The sequence below is a fragment of the Rutidosis leptorrhynchoides genome, chromosome 10 (assembly GCF_046630445.1).
Source record: "Rutidosis leptorrhynchoides isolate AG116_Rl617_1_P2 chromosome 10, CSIRO_AGI_Rlap_v1, whole genome shotgun sequence".
In the NCBI taxonomy this organism is placed as follows: Eukaryota; Viridiplantae; Streptophyta; class Magnoliopsida; order Asterales; family Asteraceae; genus Rutidosis; species Rutidosis leptorrhynchoides.
This window is the reverse complement of record NC_092342.1, coordinates 291,262,339-291,288,828: the sequence shown is the minus strand read 5'-3', so window position 1 is coordinate 291,288,828 and position 26,490 is coordinate 291,262,339. Positions and strand designations below refer to the sequence as shown.

At 30.8% G+C, this 26,490-nt stretch overlaps 1 pseudogene; it reads right to left on the bottom strand.

Moving 5' to 3' along the window:
- The window catches only part of LOC139871149 (serine carboxypeptidase-like 18), a 101,976-nt pseudogene extending 78,296 nt beyond the window's left edge, over positions 1–23,680 (bottom strand).
- Between the last annotated feature and the right edge of the window lie 2,810 nt (positions 23,681–26,490).

Here is a 26,490-nt window from a genome sequence, read left to right as displayed (position 1 = left end):
GGTAACCTAAGAATTTATGGATATGGCCCCTGATTGACGCGAATCCTAAAGATAGAACTATGGACCTTGACAAGTCCCATTCGGGGTACGAATGCTTTAGTACTTCGAGATTATTATACAGACGAGAGGTTCTGTTTTGGGGATATTCTATGCATTAAGTTAACGTCGGTTACCAGGTGTTCAATCCATATGAATGATATTTTTGTCTCTATGCATGGGACGTTTATTTATGAGAAATGAAAATGAAAATCTTGTGGTATATTAAAATGATGGAAATGATTATTTATGTTAAACTAATGAACTCACCAACCTTTTGGTTGACACTTTAAAGCATGTTTATTCTCAGATACGAAAGAAATCTTTCGCTGTGCATTTGCTCATTTTAGGGATATTACTTGGAGTCATTGATGACATATTTCATAAGACGTTGCATTCGAGTCGTTGAGTTCATCAAGAATATTATTAAATCAATTATAGCTAGATATATTATGAAATAGCATGCATGCCTTGTCATCATTCGATGTAAATGAAAGTTTGTCTTTTAAAAACGAATGCAATGTTTGTAAAATGTATCATATAGAGGTCAAGTACCTCGCGATGTAATCAACTACTGTGAATCATTGTAATCGATATTGACTTCATCCAGATGGATTAGGACGGGTCGTTAGAGTTGGTATCAGAGCGATGGTCTTAGCAAATCAGGTCTGCATTAGTGTGTCTAACTGATAAGTCGTTAGGATGCATTAGTGAGTCTGGACTTCGACCGTGTCTGCATGTCAAAAGTTTTGCTTATCATTCCGTGTCGAAAATTACCTGTTTACCATCCTTAGAAAATTACCTGCTTATCATTCTTAGTCTAGACACATCTTACTGCATCGATTGCATGAATAGTGTATAGACAAAAATTCATATCTTAGCGTATCTGCTAATTCATAACTTAGCGTAGCTGTTACTATAAACTTTGCCTGACAGCTTCCGTAGATTCCTCCGTAACTTATGGAATTTTAGTATTATATATGCATATGTAAATTATGTATTGCAGGGTACTAATCTACATCCTATAACCTATTTCTTATATAAAAAAACCCTTCATCTGATCGTACGAGATGAATCCCTCAACCAGTTCGAGTCCTTCAGATTTCGATAGCTATTCCGATAATTATTCCGACAGATATTCCGACATGAATATTCACCTAAGCTCCGAAAGCAGTGTCACCAGAATGAATCAACCAATCATCCATCCCCAATTCATCTGATGAGTTCGTAGTCGACTTAATCAATGGAAACGCGAAGAAGGCGTTCCTTTTCACCAACCGAATTTACCTCTTAGCGATGAACCTGAAGCACTTATCAACGAACCATTTCGAAACACCATTTTCACCCTCATTTCTCGAATATCTCACCACGATTATATTCTATCTAAAATTCTAAACCTTATTCATCCGCTCGTTCCGACCGACAATCATCCCGAATTAATGGAAGAAGTCAACGAACTTCGCGCTCGAATAATCAATCTGGAAAATATGGTGCAAAATGTACCAGCTTCAACAACATCAATGACATCAACTGTACCACCAGCAACAACACAAACCACAACAACACACGCCTCAACATCACAATCAGTACCTCGAGCATAATCATAGTTCTACATGACGTTCTGCATCATTTATCTTCGTTCAACATGGCGAATATGTAATCTCTAATGTTTTAGAGATTATATATTCTTGTTCTAACGTAAATCAAATGAGTTTAATATAATATTAACTCATTAAATCCATGATTGCATCTGAAGAAAATATATATACAAGCATATTTTCATAAAGATTATAATTAAAAATTCTTTCGTACAAACTGTTAATGGTGAAAATATTTTAACGGGTAGGTAATACCCGAGGAATATTTAGATTTCACTTTAATAAGTTACACTGTACATTCGACGAAGCTGATTCAACGATCATTTACTATCCTACTTACAATCACCGATATACGTATCCGTTCACCACAGAATAACCATTTTCATTCAAATTTCATATTGGGATTTTGATCTATCAGAATCCAACAAGTGGCATAATGAAGAAAACATTTGACAAAATAAAATTTATTAGAAACAAACAAATTAACTATGAGAAATTTTGTTAAGAATCCACGCTAACTGTTCCTAGCTAATTGTTCCCAGCTAACTGATTACACTTTATTTATCGCAATTTAATTATCGCAATTTACATTCTCGCAATTTTATTTATCGTCATTTAATTTCTGTTATTTACTTTACGCATTTTATTTATCGTCATTTAATTCCTGTATTTATTTTACGCACTTTAAATATCGCGACACGTATACAAGGTTTTGACATATCATATCGACGCATCTATATATATTATTTGCAATAACCATAAACACTCTATATGCAGTAATGATCGAGTTCTCTATACAGGATTGAGGTTTATTCTACAATAATATATATAGTTTGAGTTGTGATCGAGTCTGAGACATGTACACGGGTCACGATACGTATTAATTAATTCGAATGTTATATATTAAACTATATATGAATTATTGAATTGCTAACTGTGGACTTTGAACTATGGACTATCAACAGTGGACAATTAAAATGAATTAAAATATTGATTATAACATATGAAACTAAACAATTCTTCAAGTTGCCACTTGATTTCATCTTAAACCTCGTTTGTATCTTGACGATTACAATCTGCGTTCAAACTTTCATGATTCTTGAAAACACCCCAATCGAGAGGATGAACCAACCGCACATTATCAACAATAGTTATGCACCTGAAAACACCCAGAACCTGAGTAAACGTTTAACACATATCCGTGCTAACTTCTTCGGCGTTGTTATTACCGAAAATAACTTTACAGTTCCTCTTCAAATTAGTCAATTTTGTCACAGCTCCAACAAGTCAATTCTGACTTTTCGTTCCAATCAACCTTATTATAACTTTGATATATATACGTTTGCCATTGTTATTGTTATCGGGAAAACCTTTTATATTCCGTCACATTAGCAGTAAACTTACCAACAACTTCATTGATATTTGACCTTTTGAAAAACCATTATATTCATCAAAACCCTATCATATACTAATCCGTATCTTGAAACGAGAATTACCATATCAGTTGCCGAGAATTAGCAATCAGTATTTTGAATATCGCGGCATTTCTACATCAACAGTTATATGTATACATATAACCTTTATCTCTTGGAATTATGACCTTCCATTCTGAAATTTTGAAAAGCACCCAGTCTACGAATCAATACTCGGAATACTGAAAAAGCTGAATGAAGCAGCAAAAATTGTACACGACCTTAACCGTCGAAAGTTTGACGATAAAGAATGGAGTATTGGAAACACTCAATAGAAAATTTAGTACCGAAAAGCGGATTATGCGAAACTATGAAGGAAAACGTGGACAAATCACAAAGAATAAGTTTGACTTCAAAGAATCCAAATGATTCAATGCCTGCTGAAGTCTTTAGCGAATATCTTACTCCTTACTCTAAACCCTTGCAGACAATAGTTTTCGTCATCCTCTGATCTTAGATATTCAAAGATATTATCGTATCTTTCATTACAAATATCCTCCATATTTGTGAAGATATTTTCATAACTATTCTTATCTGAAATCAATAATCTCTTCGTGCTATCAGTGTTACATCATATAGAAACTGTTAGTTTCTATATTCTGTAAACTTTCGAGCTTAAAATATGAATGTTTTTTAAGTAGTGTTGGGAACTGATGCATGAGTTAGTATAATATAATGACACTTGATCAACGTGATTATATTACAGTAAGTCATGTTGAGTTTCTAAATGGAACATGATAATTCACTGATTATAACGTCCCCATGTGTCATGTTACATAACTTTTTAATTCTGATTAACTTTTGAACATATCAAGAAAATATATTCTTGATAGTTCTATTTTCAGTGATTCTAGTAATTTGACAAGTCAGATTGTACTATTATCACTTCTTTCCTAGAACATTAACTGTGTTCATTCCGAAATTTATATATGTGAATTCCGGACCATTACAAGAGATGCCTAACCGCAAGAAGAAGAAACGAAGGGACAAAGCTCTGAAATAGAAATTGGAGTATAAATCGCAGTAAATAGGAGGGAGTATTAACTGTGGATGACAGTGTTTATAGGGAACAGAAATAGGAACATTGAGATATAAGGGAGAATATAAAGCTCGAAAAAAACACATAAATTACAAACCGTGTATATCAATGCTTATCGCCACATAAAGACACGGGAGAACTAAAAGTACTATAACCCCAAGGGCAAAGTAGAAGTAAGCAGATTCCTCTGGTGGAAGTTGGAAAAGGAGAATGATTGTTGCGAAAGTAAGGATGAGGACAAGGATCAGAACTGGATTAAGCATTTTCAGAATCTTTTGGATGTATGAAATAAGAAGGAAATTATAGGAATGGTGAGAATAATGGAATGGAAGAGTTTAATTTATAATGAAAATATCAGACAGAGTAATCGAAGTAGATCACCGTATTTAATTAGAGAGATCTTAATTTCCTTATTCGCCAAAAAATCAGATCTTGTAGATTTCCAAGATTTTCTTTTAAATCTCTTGAATTCTGGAATTCCACTAAGGCAACGTCAAAAGTTAAAACGAAACTTCATTTATTCATTTCACTCTTTTGTGATAGCTTCATTCGTACTCTTCGAATAATCGAATTATTTTTATCCATATTACTCCATGATGATAAAACTCAATTTATCAACTCATATTCGTCATGAAAACATTTTTATTGTTAGCCATGACCACCTCACTCAAATTTCGGGACAAAATTTCTTTAACGGGTAGGTACTGTGATGACCCAAGAATTTCCGACCAAATTTAAACCTAATCTTCTATGATTTCGACACGATAAGCAAAGTCTATTAAACTAAGTCTCATAATGTTTGAACTATTTTCATGAATTCATTTGACCTTTGACTGTTTCCAACGATTCACGAACCTTTAATTGTAAACAGAAAGGTATGTATAGATAATTATATGTGTAAATAGTTATACATAATAAATTAAATATATTAATAAATTATTAGGTGATTTAGTTATTATGAAAGTTAATTTAAAAACTAAAACTTGTTATTTTGAATGCATAGAGTATATTAAATATAAATAAGTTCGAACATAATGGATCAACAATAACAAAATATAAAATGTATAGTATTATATTATGAGTTTATTTATTCAAAATATATCTAATTAATATATTGTGATATTTAAAACATAATAGCTTGAGTTTACACATAATCTATATACATAATCATTATTACAAGTATATTGTTAAAATGTATAAATGTTATATATAATATAAACATAAACATTAAATGTTATATCATTAATATAATATATAATATTAATTACAAGTCAAAATATAGTTACTATATTAATAATGTTATTATTATTATTATTATTATTATTATTATTCATATCACTGTTATCATTAATAACATCAATGATATATTAAGTAGTGTTATCACTAACATTATTTTTATCATTATGATTATTATCCTTAATAATACTATTATTATTAGATTATTGTTATTTTTATTATTATTATTATATTTTTTTTATTCATCATGTATAATATCAAAAGTATTACTATTATTAATATATTTATTAATTAGTAAGATTAATGAATTATATTACATCACAAATAAATATAAACATAAATATAAATAAGTATAAACAGATATATAAATATAAACACAAATAAATATGTACAGATATATAAATATGATACATGTTACGCGTAATATTTATATATGTATATCACTATCAGATTTTTTTTTATATATTCTATCCATCCATGCTATTATACCCGTGAATTCAATCAACCCCATCTTCACTACAAAACAATACACGATCAAATCCTATCTCTGCATCATTTATTCGATGGCATAACATATAGTACAGACAGCAATTCCGATAGCTTTAACAGAAAATTTAAATTACAGTTATTTCATCTCTGTTCTTGAACTCAAATGGCAAAGGAACGATTCTGTTTTGTTTTTCAAAATCTAATATGCAGACTTGTTAGGTTTGATCTATTTAAACTATCTTCAAAATTACAGCTTCCAATTCCTTTTATCAAGCTTTAATTTTTGAGTCAAAGATTTAATTTAAAAAGGTCAAACAGTTTGATTCTTGAGAAATTCGAACTCCCTGTTATGTTTTAAGTTTAATTGATGATCCAGGAAGTTTCTAGGATCGATTTAGAATCTCTTTCGTGTAGGAATCAGGAGCTAAAACCATCTTGAAGTCAAAATCAGGATTTGTGTTCATGAGATTGAGTCGTAGGCTGTTTACATCATTTTTTGTTATTATTTATTTTTTTCTGTTATTTTTTTTTCTTTCGCTGGTAATCCCAACCACCAAAATAAATTGCCTCTATTTCGTAATTACAAGTTCTAATTAAATTCATGTTAATTGCTGCTATGGTATTTCATCCATGTTCGATTTGGTGGAGATGAAACAGAAATATTTTGGGTAAAATATAATCGGGTATAAACATAAAACAGAAAGACAATAATGGAGGAATGGTTAAGGGAGGTGACGGTGTAGCGGATGGTCAGGGGTTCGAGCCTTGTTAGAGGCAATTCTTTTTACAGAAATTTTTAAAAGGGTATAAAGCTTTTATTTTTATTTTTCTCTATTATTATTTTTATGATTATTGTTAATGGTATTATTATTATGTTAAGTTATTATGGTTATTATTATGATTATTATTATTATTAGTACCATACTTACAATTATTATTATTATTACCATAATTACAAGCGTTATAATTATTACTATCATTAATATTAGTATTAGTATTTAGTATAAGTATTATTTATATTTATATAGTTATTATTAATTTAATCATTTAAAGTATCGTTAATAATATGATTATTAAGATTGTCATTATTGCAAGTATTATAATTATTATTAATAATAATGAAAGGACCCGTTCATATACATTATAAACGATTCACAATAGTTGATTACATCGCGAGGTATTTGACCTCTATATGATACGTTTTACAAACATTGCATTCGTTTTTAAAAGACAAACTTTCTTTACATCAAAAATTAACGGCATGCATACCATTTCATATTACATCCAACTATAATTGACTTAATATTAATCTTGATGAACTCAACGACTCGAATGCAACGTCTTTCAAAGTATGTCTTGAATGACTCCAAGTAATATCCTTAAAATGAGCTAATGCACAGCGGAAGATTTCTTTAATACCTGAGAATAAACATGCTTTAAAGTGTCAACCAAAAGGTTGGTGAGTTCATTAGTTTATCATAATCCATCATTTCTGTAATAGTAATAGACCACAAGATTTCAGTTTATATAAATATCCGTACACTCGCAAGTGTATAAAAGTATTCTATAAGTTGTAGGCACCCGGTAACAAGCCTTAACGTTCATGTTTTACCCTCTGAAGTACACCAGATCAGGTGTGTTTAAAATAACCTCGAAGTACTAAAGCATCCCATAGTCAGGATGGGGTTTGTCAGACCCAATAGATCTATCTTTAGGATTCGTGCCTACCGTACATAGACAAGTAGTTTAATGTTACCAAGCTAAGGGTATATTTCTGGTTTAAACCCACATAGAATTAGTTTTAGTACTTGTGCCTATTTCGTAAAACATTTATAAATCAGCGCATGTATTCTCAGCCCAAAAATATATATAAAAAGGGAGCAAATGAAACTCACAATACTGTATTTCGTAGCAATTATGTATATGACGGCACTGAACAAGTGCAGGGTTTGCCTCGGATTCACGAACCTATATTAAGTATATATATTTAAATGTTGGTCAATATCTGTCTAACAATTTAGGTCAAGTCGTAGTGTATCACAATCCTAATGCTCGAGACCGACATGCAAAAGTCAACAAAAGTCAACTTGACCCAAAATGACTTTCAAAATCTATACATGTTTATTATATAACTTATATATAGTAGTTTTATATATTTAAATATATTTATCAGATCTTATTATACTAAATAATGCAAGTCATTTATTAATAAATAAAAATTTATATTAAAATTCATATATGATAAAAATATACTTTTATATATCTCAAGTAATAAAATTTATAAAATTCACTTAATATCATAAAAATATAGTGGTATGTATTATTAATCTAATTACATTACGTGTGGTAAAAATATCTTTGTACGCATATTTATTTGATAAAATAATATTGATAATAATAATAATGATAAAAATAATAAAATGATAGTTTCAATAAAAATATTAATTTTTAGTAATAAAGATAATTTTAGTAATAACATCAACTGATAACAGTTATAATAATCGTTTTAATAATAATATTAAAATTAATGATAATTCAGTTGACCATATCTTTTAATCCGTTCATCGAAACCACACGATTCTAAATGAAAAGTTATTAATTTTTTTTCTTCAGCTTTTCAACGACATGCATATCATATAACTTATCTCAATAGCATATGTATCAAATTCGTGATTTATCATAAACTATTTAACGACGAAACTAAGCATACAAACATGCATAATCATATATACTCGAGCACTAGTCAGGGATACACTATTAATATATAAAAGATAAGATATGAATGCTCACGTATCAATATTGTGATTCAATATTGCAGGAAAGCACGTAGACGCAACGAAAATGATAAACGTTAGGTTGACCTCACGAGCAATACCCTCGATCAATACCCATAACCTTCATAGCTATAACCCATAATTTCCTTAGCTATATCCCATTTGAAAACTTATTTTGAAATCATCTGAATATAACTCCGTCGTAGTATTTTATGTATACTAATAATATCTTGAAATAGTACTAAGTAAATATATATATATGTAATTCGATTGAGAGAGTTTAGAGAAATATATTTTCAAGTTTCTATGAAATAATGAAACCTATTGAATTCTATTTATAATAGATTTTTGAATTATTAAAGTATGAATTATTAAAGTGAATTATTAAAGTATGAATTATTAAAGTGAATTATTAAAGTATGAATTATTAAAGTGAATTATTAAAGTATGAATTATTAAAGTTAAAGTAAAGTAAAAGTAAAGTAAAGGTAAAGTTAAAGTATAGTAAAAGTATAAAACTATGTACGTATAATACGCGTATAAAAATATATAATATTAATTTAAATCGTTATATATATTTAATAAAATAAAATATAAATATCGTTATCTTTATCATACTGGTTAAGTAATGAGTTGTCAAAAAGAATAGATTTCTTAAATCACAGTGGACCTCATAACATAGGCCCGTAATCATATCATAATGTATCTGATAATTCAATCATTTGATATTATCTCTTAATTCTGTCGATAAATATATCGAAACAAATATGTTCATGTAAAGTATCATATATCTAATACTTTGTTAATATTTTCAGTTAATATTATATATTATATATACATATCTATATACACATAATTGTTCGTGAATCGTCGAACACGGTCAAAGGGTAATTGATTACATGAATGTAGTTCCAAACTTTTTAAGATTCAACATTACAAATTCTGCTTATCGTGTCGGAAACATATAAAGGTTAAGTTTAAATTTGGTCGGAAATTTCCGGGTCGTCACAGTACCTACCCGTTAAAGAAATTTCGTCCCGAAATTTGATCGAGGTCGTCATGGCTAACTATAAAAATGTTTTCATGATGAATATGAGTTGATAAATAGAGTTTTATCATCATTGAGTAATATAGATAAAATAATTTGATTACGCGAAGAGTATAAGTGAAGCTATCGCAAGAGAGTGAAATGAGTAAACGTATATTCGTTTTAATCGATGACGTAGTTATGATTGATTTTCGGAATTCGTGGGATTTAAAGAAAATCTTTGCAATAAGATTTGGTTCTTCGGCGATTAAGGAAATCAGGATCTTCTTTGATTAAATGCGATAATCTGTCTCGATTTCTCTGTCTGATATTTTACTATAATTCCACCCCCTTCGTTTCTTTATTTCCACATCTCACACCTTCTAGTCTTTCTCCCCAATTCATACTTTAAAGCATTCGTTAATATGCTTCATCCAGTATTGATTCTTGATATACTCTTAACTTTCATATATGTCATTCTTCTTTTTCATCTACCACCGGAGGAAGTTATTTTCTTCTACCATTACCTTGGGGTTATTGTGTTTTTCATTCTCCCATGTCTTTATATTGCTATACGCATTGATATACACGGTTTGTAATTTCGGGGTTGTTATCGGGCTTTATATTCTCCATTATATTTCGGAGCTTCATGCTTTCGTTTTCTCTTTCCGACCTTAAGTCAAGCGGATAATGGTCCAGAATTCGTAGATATGAATTTTTAGATGAACATAGTTAATGTTCCAAGAAGAAAATCGTAATGGCACGATCTTGATTTGGCAAATTACCAGAATATCTGAAAATATAGAGCTATCAAGATGATATGTTCTTAATATGTTTGGAAATTGGGTAGAATGTAAGAGTCGTGTAAACAGTACATGATGACAGTATGTTCTGTGAATCATCACGTTCCATTAAAAACTCGGCATGACTTACTGTAATATAATCACGTTGATCAAGTGTCATTATATTATACTAACTCATGCTTCAGTTCCCAACACTACTTCAAAAACATTCCTATTTTAAATTCAAAATTTTTTTTTTTTTAGAATTTAGAAACTAACACAGTTTCTTTTTATGTTGTAACGCAGATATTGCGAAGAGATAAAAGATTTCAGATAAGAATAGTTGTGAAAATATCTTCAGGAATATCGAAGATATTATAATAAAAGATACGATAATATGGATGATGAAGAAGATTTGTCTGTGAAGGTTTAGAATAAGAAGTAAGTTGTTTGCTAATGATTTCAGTAGACACTGAATCATTTGGATCCTTTGAAGGCAGGTTTAGTCTTTGTGATTTGTCCACAGCCTCCTTCATGGTCTGCTCAATCCGTTTTCCAGTTTCAACCTTCTCTTTTTCTCAGCTTTACCACCATACTATTCTTTATCATCAAACTTTTGACTGTTAAAGTCGTTTACAGTTTTTGCTGCTTCATCAGCATTTTTCCAATTTCGGAGAACTAGTTCATGGTTTGGGATGTTTTTCAGAAAATTCACATTCGAAGTATGTAAGTCTAGGAGATAGACGTTATATGTATAACTTTTGACGTAAAATTGTCGCGAAATTCAAAATACTGATTGCTAATTCCCAGTAGTTGGTGTGACAATTATTGTTACAGGATGTAGGTGAGTACATGATGGGGTTTTAATGAATAAGTATAGTGGCTTTTCGGAGAGGCTTAAGTCGAAGGTTAATGAAGTTGTTGATAAGTTTACTGCTAATGTGGCGAGATATGAAAGGTTCCCCGGTAACAATGATGAAGGGGTAATTGTTATAATAAGGTTTATTCGTATAAACAAACGAAGGTGATTTGCTGGAGCTGTGACAAAACTGTCTATTTTGGAAAGAGATTGAAAAATTATATTTGGTAATAAATATCAAAGGATCTGACATGGATACGTGTTAAACTATAACTTTGGTTTCGAGAGCTTTTCAGATGCATGACAGTGGGTAATATATGGTTGGATCATCATCTCGCATGTCTTTAGGAATTTCGAAGTGTTTGAACACATATTGTAATTGTTAATATACATATGATGTTCTAAGATTTTGAATGATACAAATATTTTTGTGAGTTCCATGAATAGAAATGAGGTTCTAGGACAGTTTTGAAGTCAAAGTATAGTTTTGAAAGATGTAGGAATTTAAGAGTGACGATTTCGGTTATATCTTGAATCGAATTCTGAGATTTCAAAATCAGAATATGTAATTAGATTTTGAATGAGTATGGTTGTTTTGATTTTTATAAAAGAATGTATATTGTTGTAAAAGTAGGGAGTATAATGGATGATTTGCTGAATCACATTCGAAGAATGTAACATATTAATTGTGAATTTATATATCTCTCGGGTATTACCTACCCGTTAAAAAAAATTCACAATTAATATTTTGTACAAAAGAATTTTATTACAGTCTTTATGGAAATATATATGTGTATATTTCTTCAGATGTAATATTGATTTAATGAGTTAATATTAAATTAAACTCATTTGATTTATGGTTAAGGCGAGGATAGATAATTTCTAAACTTTAGAAATTACATAATCGCCGTAGAATGTTTCCCCAATGAAGTTATGAATCAATACTTCATCGTTGTGGTATTCCTTGGTATCTACATGGCGTATAACGTCGATGCTCGTGGGACAGATTGTGAAGTTGAGGTTTGCGATGCGGTTGTTGTTGGTGGTGGTAATGGTACTGTTGATGTTGTTGATGGTGGTACTGGTTATGCTGTTGGTGCTGCTGCTGGTGTTTGTAACCTTTGCACCATATTCTCCAAAGCCACTACCCGAATGCGAAGCTCGTTGACTTCTTCTATTACACCGGGGTAATTGTAGGTTCAGACGAGCGGATAAATAAGATCTAGAATTTGGTATAGTATATAATCATGACGAGATCCTCTGGAAATGAGAGAGAAAATGGTGTTTCGGACAGGTTTGTCGGTAAGTGCTTCAGGTTCATTGCCAAGAGGGCAAGGTGGTGGATGAAAGGGATCGCCTTCTTCTTGTCTCCAATGGTTAAGTAAATTACGAACCCATCCCCAATTCATCCAGAATAGATGATGGCTAATTGGTTGATTCATTCCGGTCACGCTGCTTTCGGAGCTCATGTGGAAATCCATATCGGCATAGCTGTCGGAATCCGAGGAACTCGAACTGGTTGAGGGATCCATCTTGTATGATCAGAGAAAGAATTTTTTTGGTATGAAATAGATTGTAGAATTTAGATTTGGTATTCTTCAATACATAATTTACATATGTATATATAATACCAAAATCCCATAAATTACGGAGGAATCTTTGAAAGATGTCAGTCAAAGTTCACAGTAACAGATATGCTAAGATAAGAATTCGTCTATACACTATTATGCAATAAATGTAGGAAAACGCGTCTAGACTTAAGAATGATAAGCAGGTAATTTCCTAAGGATGGTAAGTAGATGATTTCCGACTAAAAATGTTAAGCAAAAATTTTGACATGCAGACACGGTCGAAGTCCAGACTCACTAATGCATCTTAACAACTATCAGTTAGACACACTAATGCAAGACCTGGTTCGCTAAGACCACCGCTCTGATACCAACTGAAAGGACCCGTTCATATACATTATAAACGATTCACAATAGTTGATTACATCGCGAGGTATTTGACCTCTATATGATACGTTTTACAAACATTGCATTCGTTTTTAAAAGACAAACTTTCTTTACATCAAAAATGAATGGCATGCATACCATTTCATATTACATCCAACTATAATTGACTTAATATTAATCTTGATGAACTCAACGACTCGAATGCAACGTCTTTCAAAGTATGTCTTGAATGACTCCAAGTAATATCCTTAAAATGAGCTAATGCACAGCGGAAGATTTCTTTAATACCTGAGAATAAACATGCTTTAAAGTGTCAACCAAAAGGTTGGTGAGTTCATTAGTTTATCATAATCCATCATTTATGTAATAGTAATAGACCACAAGATTTCAGTTTCTATAAATATCCGTACACTCGCAAGTGTATAAAAGTATTCTATAAGTTGTAGGCACCCGGTAACAAGCCTTAACGTTCATGTTTTACCCTCTGAAGTACACCAGATCAGGTGTGTTTAAAATAACCTCGAAGTACTAAAGCATCCCATAGTCAGGATGGGGTTTGTCAGACCCAATAGATCTATCTTTAGGATTCGTGCCTACCGTACATAGACAAGTAGTTTAATGTTACCAAGCTAAGGGTATATTTCTGGTTTAAACCCACATAGAATTAGTTTTAGTACTTGTGCCTATTTCGTAAAACATTTATAAATCAGCGCATGTATTCTCAGCCCAAAAATATATATAAAAAGGGAGCAAATGAAACTCACAATACTGTATTTCGTAGCAATTATGTATATGACGGCACTGAACAAGTGCAGGGTTTGCCTCGGATTCACGAACCTATATTAAGTATATATATTTAAATGTTGGTCAATATCTGTCTAACAATTTAGGTCAAGTAGTAGTGTATCACAATCCTAATGCTTGAGACCGACATGCAAAAGTCAACAAAAGTCAACTTGACCCAAAATGACTTTCAAAATCTATACATGTTTATTATATAACTTATATATAGTAGTTTTATATATTTAAATATATTTATCAGATCTTATTATACTAAATAATGCAAGTCATTTATTAATAAATAAAAATTTATATTAAAATTCATATATGATAAAAATATACTTTTATATATCTCAAGTAATAAAATTTATAAAATTCACTTAATATCATAAAAATATAGTGGTATGTATTATTAATCTAATTAAATTACGTGTGGTAAAAATATCTTTGTACGCATATTTATTTGATAAAATAATATTGATAATAATAATAATGATAAAAATAATAAAATGATAGTTTCAATAAAAATATTAATTTTTAGTAATAAAGATAATTTTAGTAATAACATCAACTGATAACAGTTATAATAATCGTTTTAATAATAATATTAAAATTAATGATAATTCAGTTGACCATATCTTTTAATCCGTTCATCGAAACCACACGATTTCTAAATGAAAAGTTATTAATTTTTTTTCTTCAGCTTTTCAACGACATGCATATCATATAACTTATCTCAATAGCATATGTATCAAATTCGTGATTTATCATAAACTATTTAACGACGAAACTAAGCATACAAACATGCATAATCATATATACTCGAGCACTAGTCAGGGATACACTATTAATATATAAAAGATAAGATATGAATGCTCACGTATCAATATTGTGATTCAATATTGCAGGAAAGCACGTAGACGCAACGAAAATGATAAACGTTAGGTTGACCTCACGAGCAATACCCTCGATCAATACCCATAACCTTCATAGCTATAACCCATAATTTCCTTAGCTATATCCCATTTGAAAACTTATTTTGAAATCGTCTGAATATAACTCCGTCGTAGTATTTTATGTATACTAATAATATCTTGAAATAGTACTAAGTAAATATATATATATGTAATTCGATTGAGAGAGTTTAGAGAAATATATTTTCAAGTTTCTATGAAATAATGAAACCTATTGAATTCTATTTATAATAGATTTTTGAATTATTAAAGTGAATTATTAAAGTATGAATTATTAAAGTGAATTATTAAAGTATGAATTATTAAAGTGAATTATTAAAGTATGAATTATTAAAGTAAATTATTAAAGTATGAATTATTAAAGTGAATTATTAAAGTATGAATTATTAAAGTGAATTATTAAAGTATGAATTATTAAAGTGAATTATTAAAGTATGAATTATTAAAGTTAAAGTAAAGTAAAAGTAAAGTAAAGGTAAAGTTAAAGTATAGTAAAAGTATAAAACTATGTACGTATAATACGCGTATAAAAATATATAATATTAATTTAAATCGTTATATATATTTAATAAAATAAAATATAAATATCGTTATCTTTATCATACTGGTTAAGTAATGAGTTGTCAAAAAGAATAGATTTCTTAAATCACAGTGGACCTCATAACATAGGCCCGTAATCATATCATAATGTATCTGATAATTCAATCATTTGATATTATCTCTTAATTCTGTCGATAAATATATCGAAACAAATATGTTCATGTAAAGTATCATATATCTAATACTTTGTTAATGTTTTCAGTTAATATTATATATTATATATACATATCTATATACACATAATTGTTCGTGAATCGTCGAACACGGTCAAAGGGTAATTGATTACATGAATGTAGTTCCAAACTTTTTAAGATTCAACATTACAAATTCTGCTTATCGTGTCGGAAACATATAAAGGTTATGTTTAAATTTGGTCGGAAATTTCCGGGTCGTCACAAATAATATCATATTTATACTACAAGTATTAGAAATGTCATTAACATTAGTATTTTGTAAGTATTGTTAAGATTATGGTAAACTATACCTTAAATAATGTCGTCGTCGTTGTCGTCGTCGTCGTCGTCGTCGTCAGATTATTATAAGTATTATTATAAATATTATGAGTATTGTTATTATTATTATTAAAACTATTATCCTAACTATTATTAATAGTAAAATTTCTATAAATATTATTGTTATCAGTATTGTTATTTTCTTTATTATTATTATAATCAAATACAACTTTTACTTACCATAATTAATATTATTTTACTAAATAAATGTTATGTATATAAAAATATATTTATAGGTAATATTATATAAAAGTATGTATTAATTATATTAACGAATTTTATATGAATTTTCATATATAACAAATCAGGCATTTTTAATATAAGACTAACTGAATATTTATTAATATAACTATCTAAACACTAATCATTTTTGGTATATACAAATTAAATATATATAATCTATAACATAAGTTATAATATATGAATTTGTTCAATTTCGATAATATATATATTAATAAACATATAAATGATATAGGTTCGTGAATCCGAGGCCAACCCTGCATTGTTCAGTTGTTCAATATAGTCATATGTATTTTTACTACAAAATACAGTATGGTGAGTTTCATTTGCTCCCTTTTTAAATGCTTTTGCAATATATATTTTTTGGGACTGAGAATACATGCGCTGCTTTTATAAATGTTTTACGAAATAGACACAAGTGATCAAAAACTACATTATATGGTTGGATTATTAACCGAATATCGCCCTTCAAGTCTGGTAACCTAAGAATTTAGGGATATGGCCCCTGATTGACGCGAATCCTAAAGATAGATCTATGGACCTTGACAAGTCCCATTCGGGGTACGAATGCTTTAGTACTTCGAGATTATTATACAGACGAGAGGTTCTGTTTTGGGGATATTCTATGCATTAAGTTAACGTCGGTTACCAGGTGTTCAATCCATATGAATGATATTTTTGTCTCTATGCATGGGACGTTTATTTATGAGAAATGAAAATGAAAATCTTGTGGTCTATTAAAATGATGAAAATGATTATTTATGTTATACTAATGAACTCACCAACCTTTTGGTTGACACTTTAAAGCATGTTTATTCTCAGGTACGAAAGAAATCTTCCGCTGTGCATTTGCTCATTTTAGGGATATTACTTTGAGTCATTCATGACATATTTCATAAGACGTTGCATTCGAGTCGTTGAGTTTATCAAGAATATTATTAAGTCAATTATAGCTAGATATATTATGAAATAGGATGCATGCCTTGTCAAAATTCGATGTAAATGAAAATTTGTCTTTTAAAAACGAATGCAATGTTTGTAAAATGTATCCTATAGAGGTCAAGTACCTCGCGATGTAATCAACTATTGTGAATCGTTGTAATCGATATGGACTTCGTCCAGATGGATTAGGACGGGTCGTTAGATGAAGACATGCTATGAGCATGTGTTATTGATTTCGGAAATAGTTGGGATCGACATCTACCGTTAGCAGAATTTTCCTACAACAACAGCTACCATTCAAGCATTGAGATGGCGCCGTTTGAAGCACTTTATGGTAGAAAGTGCAGGTCTCCGATTTGTTGGAGTGAAGTGGGGGACAGACAGATTACGGGTCCGACGATAATACAAGAAACTACCGAGAAGATCATCCAAATTCAACAACGGTTGAAAACCGCCCAAAGTCGACAAAAGAGCTACGCTGACATTAAAAGAAAAGATATAGAATTTGAAATTGGAGAGATGGTCATGCTTAAAGTTTCACCTTGAAAAGGTGTTGTTCGATTTGGTAAACGAGGGAAATTAAATCCAAGGTATATTGGACCATTCAAGATTATTGATCGTGTCGGACCAGTAGCTTACCGACTTGAGTTACCTCAACAACTCGCGGTTGTACATAACACTTTCCATGTCTCAAATTTGAAGAAATATTTTGCTAAAGTAGATCTCACTATTCCGTTAGACGAAATCCAAATCAACGAAAAACTTCAATTCATCGAAGAACCCGTCGAAATAATGGATCGTGAGGTTAAAAGACTTAAGCAAAACAAGATACCAATTGATAAGGTTTGATGGAATGATCGTAGAGGACCTGAGTTCACCTGGGAACGAGAAGAACAGATGAAGAAGAAATACCCGCACTTATTCCAGAAGATACGTCAACACCTCCAACTGCTTAAAATTTCGAGACGAAATTTATTTAACGGGTAGGTACTGTAGTGACCCGAACTTTTCCATGTTTATATATATTAAATAAAATTGTTATTTACATGATTAAGTGTTTCCAACATGTTAAGCAATCAAACTTGTTAAGAATTGATTAATTGAAATAGGTTTCATATAGACAATTGACCACCCAAGTTGACCGGTGATTCACGAACGTTAAAACTTGTAAAAACTATATGATGACATATATATGATTATATATATAGTTAACATGATATTATGATAAGTAAGTATCTCATTAGGTATTTTAACAATGAGTTATATACATAAAATTGAGATTATTGAATTAAGAAACTCGAAACGATATATATAACGATTATCGTTATAACAACGTCTTACTAAATACATATGAATCATATTAAGATATTGATACACTATGTTTAATCATGATAAATGATAAGTAAACATATCATTAAGTATATTAACAATGAACTACATATGTAAAAACAAGACTACTAACTTAATGATTTCGAAACGAGACATATATGTAACGATTATCGCTGTAACGACATTTAATGTATATATATCATATTAAGATATATTAATACATCATGATATCATGATAATGTAATAATTTAACATCTCATTTGATATAATAAACAATGGGTTAACAATATTTAACAAGATCGTTAACCTAAAGGTTTCAAAACAACACTTACATGTAACGACTAACGATGACTTAACGACTCAGTTAAAATATATATACATGTAGTGTTTTAATATGTATTTATACTTGAAAGACTTCAAGACACTTATCAAAGTACTTCTATTTAAAAAAAATGCTTACAATTACATCCTCGTTCAGTTTCATCAACAATTCTACTCGTATGCACCCGTATTCGTACTCGTACAATACACAGCTTTTAGATGTATGTACTATTGGTATATACACTCCAATGATCAGCTCTTAGCAGCCCATGTGAGTCACCTAACACATGTGGGAACCATCATTTGGCAACTAGCATGAAATATCTCATAAAATTACAAAAATATTAGTAATCATTCATGACTTATTTACAAGTAAACAAAATTACACATCCTTTATATCTAATCCATATACCAACGACCAAAAACACCTAAAAACACTTTAATTCTTCAATTTTCTTCATCTAATTGATCTCTCTCAAGTTCTATCTTCAAGTTCTAAGTGTTCTTCATAAATTTTATAAGTTCTAGTTTCATAAAATCAAGAATACTTCCAAGTTTACTAGCTTACTTCCAATCTTGTAAAGTGATCATCCAACCTCAAGAAATCTTTCTTATTTACAGTAAGATATCTTTCTAATACAAGGTAATACTCATATTCAAACTTTAATTCAATTTCTATAACTATAACAATCTTATTTCGAGTGGAAATCTTACTTGAACTTGTTTTCGTGTCATGATTTTGCTTCAAGAACTTTCAAGCCATCCGAGGATCCTTTGAAGCTAGATCTATTTTTTTCATTTCCAGTAGGTTTATCCACAAAACCTGAGGTAGTAATGATGTCCATAACATCATTCGATTCATATATAAAACTACCTTATTCGAAGGTTTAAACTTGTAATCACTAGAACATAGTTTAGTTAATTCTAAACTTGTTCGCAAAAAAAAGTTAATCCTTCTAACTTGACTTTTAAAATCAACTAGACACATGTTCTATATCTATATGATATGCTAACTTAATGATTTAAAACCTGATATACGCCGTCGTAGTAACACCGCGGGCTATTTTGGGTTTGATAATTAAAAACTATGATAAACTTTGATTTAAAAGTTGTTCTTCTGGGAAAATGATTTTTCTTATGAACATGAAACTATATCCAAAAATCATGATTAAACTCAAAGTGGAAGTATGTTTTTCAAAATGGTCATCAAGACGTCGTTCTTTCGACTGAAATGACTACCTCTTACAAAAACGACTTGTAACTTATATTTCCGACTATAAACCTATACTTTTTCTATTTAGATTCATAAAATAGAGTTCAATATGAAACCATAGCAATTTGATTCACTCAAAACGGATTTAAAACGAAGAAGTTATGGGTAAAACAAGATTGGATATTTTTTGATTGTTGTAGCTGCGGGAAATATTGTAACAATTCTATACAAATCATATCCTAGCTAACTCATATTGTATTACATGTATTCTAATATATTATGTAATCTTGGGATACCATAGACACGTATTCAAATGTTTTGACATATCATATCGACCCATGTATATATATTATTTGGAACAACCATAGACACTCTATATGCAGTAATGTTGGAGTTAGCTATACAGGGTTGAGGTTGATTCCAAAAATATATATACTTTGAGTTGTGATCTAGCCTGAGACGTGTATACACTGGGTCGTGGATTGATTCAAGATAATATATATCAATTTATTTCTGTACATCTAACTTTGGACAACTAGTTGTAGGTTACTAACGAGGACAGCTGACTTAATAAACTTAAAACATCAAAATGTGTTAAAAATATTGTAATTATATTTTGAGCATACTTTGATATATATGTACATATTTGTTATAGGTTCGTGAATCGACCAGTGGCCAAGTCTTACTTCCAGACGAAGTAAAAATATGTGAAAGTTAGTTATAGTCCCACTTTTAAAATTTAATATTTTGGGATGAGAATACATGCAGTTTTGAAAATGATTTACAAAATAGACACAAGTATTGAAACGACATTCTATGTTGAATCGTTATACCGGATATCGCCCTTGTTGAACTTGGTAACCTAAGAATTCGTGTTTATTATAATTGCCACCAATTGACGCGAATCCTAAAGATAGATCTATGGGCCATTGACAAGCCCCAGTCAGAGAATTTGAACTGCTTTAGTACTTCGATATTTATATATGGGGATATTCTAGATGCATTTGTTAATGTCGGTTACCAGGTGTTCAACCATACGAATGATTTTTATGCAGATTGCATGTTATTGAAAGATGAAATCTTGTGGTCTATTATTACAATTTGATATATAGGTTAAACCTATAACTCACCAACATTTTTGTTGACGTTTAAAGTATGTTTATTCTCAGGTGATTATTAAGAACTTCCGCTGTTGCATGCTAATATATGGACAAGATTTGGTGTCAGCATGCTTGTATAATATTGTTTAAAACTGCATTCGAGTTTTACTTTGTTGTAACATATTAATATTGTAAACCAATATATATTGGTAGTGTGTAAGTGTGATATTTTTAGATTATCATTTCTGATAATCTAGGTGGTGTCCTTTTAACCTTGTCGATAAAATAAAGGTTATGGTTTGTTTTAAAAACGAATGCAGTCTTTGAAAAACGTCTCATATAGAGGTCAAAACCTCGCGACGAAATCAATTAATATGGAACGTTTATAATCAATATGAACGGGACATTTCATAAAACGTGTCTTAAATCCAACCAGACCAACCCAACTAAACTCTTTCACGTCGAACACCTATCCAATTGAATTATACCCTAGAGACATGTTCGAACAACCCCATCAAAATACCAAAATTGAAGTAACAAAATAGTAGTAGTAAATGTGTCTTACCTCATAGATTCCATCTGATATGAGTGCCATATTATGAGCATATTTGATTCTTGAATTGAACGCACACCCCAAACAGACTACCAAGCATATATCCCTAAACAATAAAACCATAGATCATTTTGTACAAGTTAATAAAATGAAACTTTCGAGTAATGTAAGTCATTCATTAATATTAATATGTTATTAAAACAAAGTCTTTTCATCAATAGATGAAAAAGACGAACAAAGATACAATCGAGCTATAAGCATTCCAAGATTCGGGAGCATAAAATGAGCTATAAGCATTCATTAATATGTACTTTGATGTTGATCTTTGGCGTTTGTCCAACTTCATTACCTACAAAAGATGAAAACCATTAAGCTGAAACCGAAGCATCTACACCACATAATTAGTTCTTAATTTCTTATTAAGTATTTATTACAAGAACCGTTAAACATTTCCTCAACCATCATTGGAAGCACTATCCCCGCGTAAGAATCACCACCAATATACACCATATGCTTAACAAATTTTGGATGATCCACAAGCCACTGCAACAATAGAAATGACAAAAACAAATTCATCTTAGTGCTTGAATTGAATGATATATCTATTGTCTCTAAATTGTGTATATTCATCAAAAATTACAAGTCATGTATAGTAGATATTGATTAATATTATACGGTAACTGAAAAAATGGGAAAGTAACTACTTTAACCGGGAAATTGATTGATGTTACCTTCCTCATAAATTGGTTAGCATTAATTGCTGATAATGTATCATTTGTCAAGTAAGCTTCGGGAGTTGTCGCATAAGAGTATCCAGTCCCGGCAGGTTGATCAAGAAATATTACGTTGGCTGCCTAAGATGTAATGTTGAGTTTTCATTACATATATTATTAACCTGTACTACTTATAGAGGATACTTTTGTTGACATCATATTAATTATAAGCTTGTAAACATGTTACGAATCATACGTATGTATAGTGAAGGTCTTACGTAAACAGAGTAACAATTATAGACCTTTGTCAAACTATCAGGGACTAGTTCGAGTACTGGGTTTTCGTCGGTGGAGAGCTCAATGTTAAAAGTGAGGGGGCCTGCACAGAACCACATCACTATGTTTACTTTTATGAAACTATTTTCTTTTATGCCTATATATTATAACCATTATTCTCCCGTAACCCTAAGCACGGAAAATAAAAATTAATAAAGAACACGCTCTATAGTTTGTCATGTAGTCGATTGTGGGATCACTATTTTTTGAAATTGTTGTGAGCACTGTTAATTTGGATGCTAAAATCCTAACAAAATACACCACACATGTGTTCCATTTGCCATCATTGTTTGAAAAATTAAATTTAACATTTGAACGTACAAATTAAAAGGCAATTGAAGGCAAGAGTGAATAGTAGAAACTAGAAATAGTAGTACTAATACTAACCTACTTCATATAAAAGACCAAAAATAGAACAACCAGGACCTCCAGTGAGCCAAACTAGAAGTGGGTCATCTTTTGGGTTCCCTTCTGATTCAATGAAGGTGTAAAATAACTGTATATCTTCAGATTCTCCTATCCCAATATATCTAATAATTAATAAATCAATTAAACCACATTGTTGTATTAAAATTAAAATAGAGTTAGTTTAATCATAATAAAAAAAAATCAAATATTAATTCAAAAAAAGCATGAGGTTACCCTGTTTCAAGCATTAATGGAAGATCACCAACCAAGCCTGGGAGTGATTTAACCACGAACCGTGACTCGATAGCCTCCAACCAAACAAAAACAACTATTAGAACAAATAACATTGTCCGACTGCTCATTTTATCATGAGCTTGTGACTTTGGTTTCATGGTGGTTGATAAATCTTTGTGCTTTGAAGTTTTGAGCAAAATAAAACAACTTTATTAATAATAATAATATATAGGAAGGATAGGATGAGTGAGTCCACGATGAAATGAATTGTAGACCTCCAAGTTTTGGAAACTAGTCACCTACTCATCTTATAGTACAGACTACTATTCACCATTAATTGTTCATCAACAGCCATCACTCGAACATGTGAATTATATGTTAAAAATTAGACTCGTATTATTTAGATACAAATATAAGTTATCAAAAATGGAAGGAATTTCTCTCTCCGTACAGAAAACCCAAAACAATCCTAAGGGTGTGTTTGGCGCAAGAGCTTATATGAGCTTATGAGAGCTTATGGGAGCTTGAGCTTATGATTTTAATAAGCTCTAAGTAATAAGCTTTGTTTGGTAGACATGAAAAGTAGAGCTTATGAAAATCATAAGCTCTAGAAAAATAAGCTACTCCTAGTAGCTTATGAAAAAAAGTAGAGTTTATGAACTGGAAAATAAGCTCCAGCTAGTTTACCAAACACTTATAAGAAATAATAAGCTCCAGCTACCATAAGCTCCAGCTCTAGCCCATAAGCTCCAGCTCCAGCTATAAGCTCCAGCTCCAGCTAATTTCATCCAAACACACTCCAAATTACCTTCTACCACCCTACCACCATCACAATCCACCCAAACTACTCATACCACCCAACAAATTAACTTTACCAACCTAAAAATTAACCCGGTGCAGCCACCTACCTTAACCCATGTTAGAAATCAAGATATGAAGATATTATCTTTTGGGATCAGTTTCCATCATTTCCCATAGAGGATACAGCTCAATCACAGCAAACAACAGCTCACAGTTTCCTTTTTTGTTTTTAGACTCCTTGCCTTAGATAGATATAACCGTTAGCTCTTGTGTATAAATACATACACATTGTAAGTTTGTAATTCACCAATTCAAGCATTATTCTCTTCAATAATACGATCAGTTTACAAACTTACAATTGTTTTTAGTCTCAATATGGCATCAGGGCTGTGTTGATCGAATCAAACACATAATCTCATCATTTGCCAGTTTTTTTTTTTTTTTTTTTTTTTTTAGGGGCCATCATCGGTGACAGCAGCCAAACTCAAAGTCTTCAAATCACTGAATTAACCAACCAATTGGCTAGGTTACTTCAAAAAAAACCTTGAATCCCAATCACAAAGGCTCTCTGATTCATTAAAAATCAATGTGAGCCTCAACAATTCGAATTTTTTCCTCTGGTCTAGAATGATCAAGGTTGCAATAGGAGGCAAGTCAGATGCCCTCCTTAATCATCTAACAGGGGATCCATCAGACAGCAAAAACCAAAAATAGATTCAAGAAGACCTGGTTGTTTTTTCCTGGCTTATTCAAAATATTGAGCCACAAATTGCAAGAAACTTGACTCAATTTCCAACAGCAAAAGCCCTCTAGAATGCTCTTGTTACAACATATAGCTCAGGAAAAGATAAGCTGCAAACATTTTGACCTTCATGTAAGAGAAAATAACATCAAACAAGAAGGTAAGTCAGTAGAGGAATTATGGCTTAAATTGCAGGGCATATGGGTTGAAATTGAAATGAGGGATCCAAATCCCATGGAACACCCAAATGATATTGTTAAATATAACAATATTCGTTCTGAACAGAAGCTATTTCAATTTTTTAAACACATTAGATCATTAACATGATAACATTTAACGGGAACTACTCAGAATTGAACCCTTACCATCGGTTGAAGGAGCATATGATGCTATTTGTAAAGAAAATACCCACCAAACCATATTTGGTACTAAAACCGACATCCCTACCCACTCCGGCATCGCTTCTGGCCTTGTTGCTCCAGCATCAAGATCAAAGGAACTCGATGGTCATGGCCTTGTTTCTAGAAATCAACGTCGGTCAAACTATTCGTCATCATCCCGGGATAAAGACAATCTGAAATGCAGCGAATGTGGCATGAAAAGGCACACAAAAGGGCAGTGCTTCAAGGTCATAGGATACCCCGAGTGGTGGAACGACGGCCATAAAAAAGGCAAAGCTGCAATTGTAACACCGGTGGTGGCAACCGGAGGTAACCAGCAGGCCAACAACTCCGGCACCACCACCAAAGCAGGGTTTAGATTGCTCACGGCTGAGACATCAATTGCAGGTAATTTGGGGATGGGAATGATGATGGGAGAATTAGGGTTAGGGATTTTATCCCCAAATCCTTTTTCAATTTTACAAAATGAGACCCCCCTTGACCCAGCGCTTACTAATGATACGCTGAAGTTTCAAAGATTACAAACTAACCCCCCAGTTAGAATGTGTTGTCTGAACAGTCCTTCATTAAAGTTAATAGTAATAGTAATAGTAATAGTAGTAGTAGTAGTAGTAATAATAACAATAATAATAATAGTAATAATAATAATAATAGTAATAATAATAATAATAATAGTAATAATACTAATAATAATAATAATAATAATAATAATAATAATAATAATAATAATAATAATAATAATAATAATAATAATAATAATAATAATAATAAATCCTCTTTAAAAAATAATGTTTCTTATACTAATTTCGTTTCAAATACAACAAAAAATGGTGCATGGATTATTGATTCTGGTGCTACAGACACCATGACGTTTGATAAAAATGATATTTTATTAAAGTCTAAACCCAACAAAAATAAAATTAAAACTGCTAATGGAGGGGTTATTCAAGTCAAAGGGGGTGGAACGGTGGAAATATCTCCTACTTTAAAACTAAAAAATTGTTTATATGTTCCCGCCTTATCT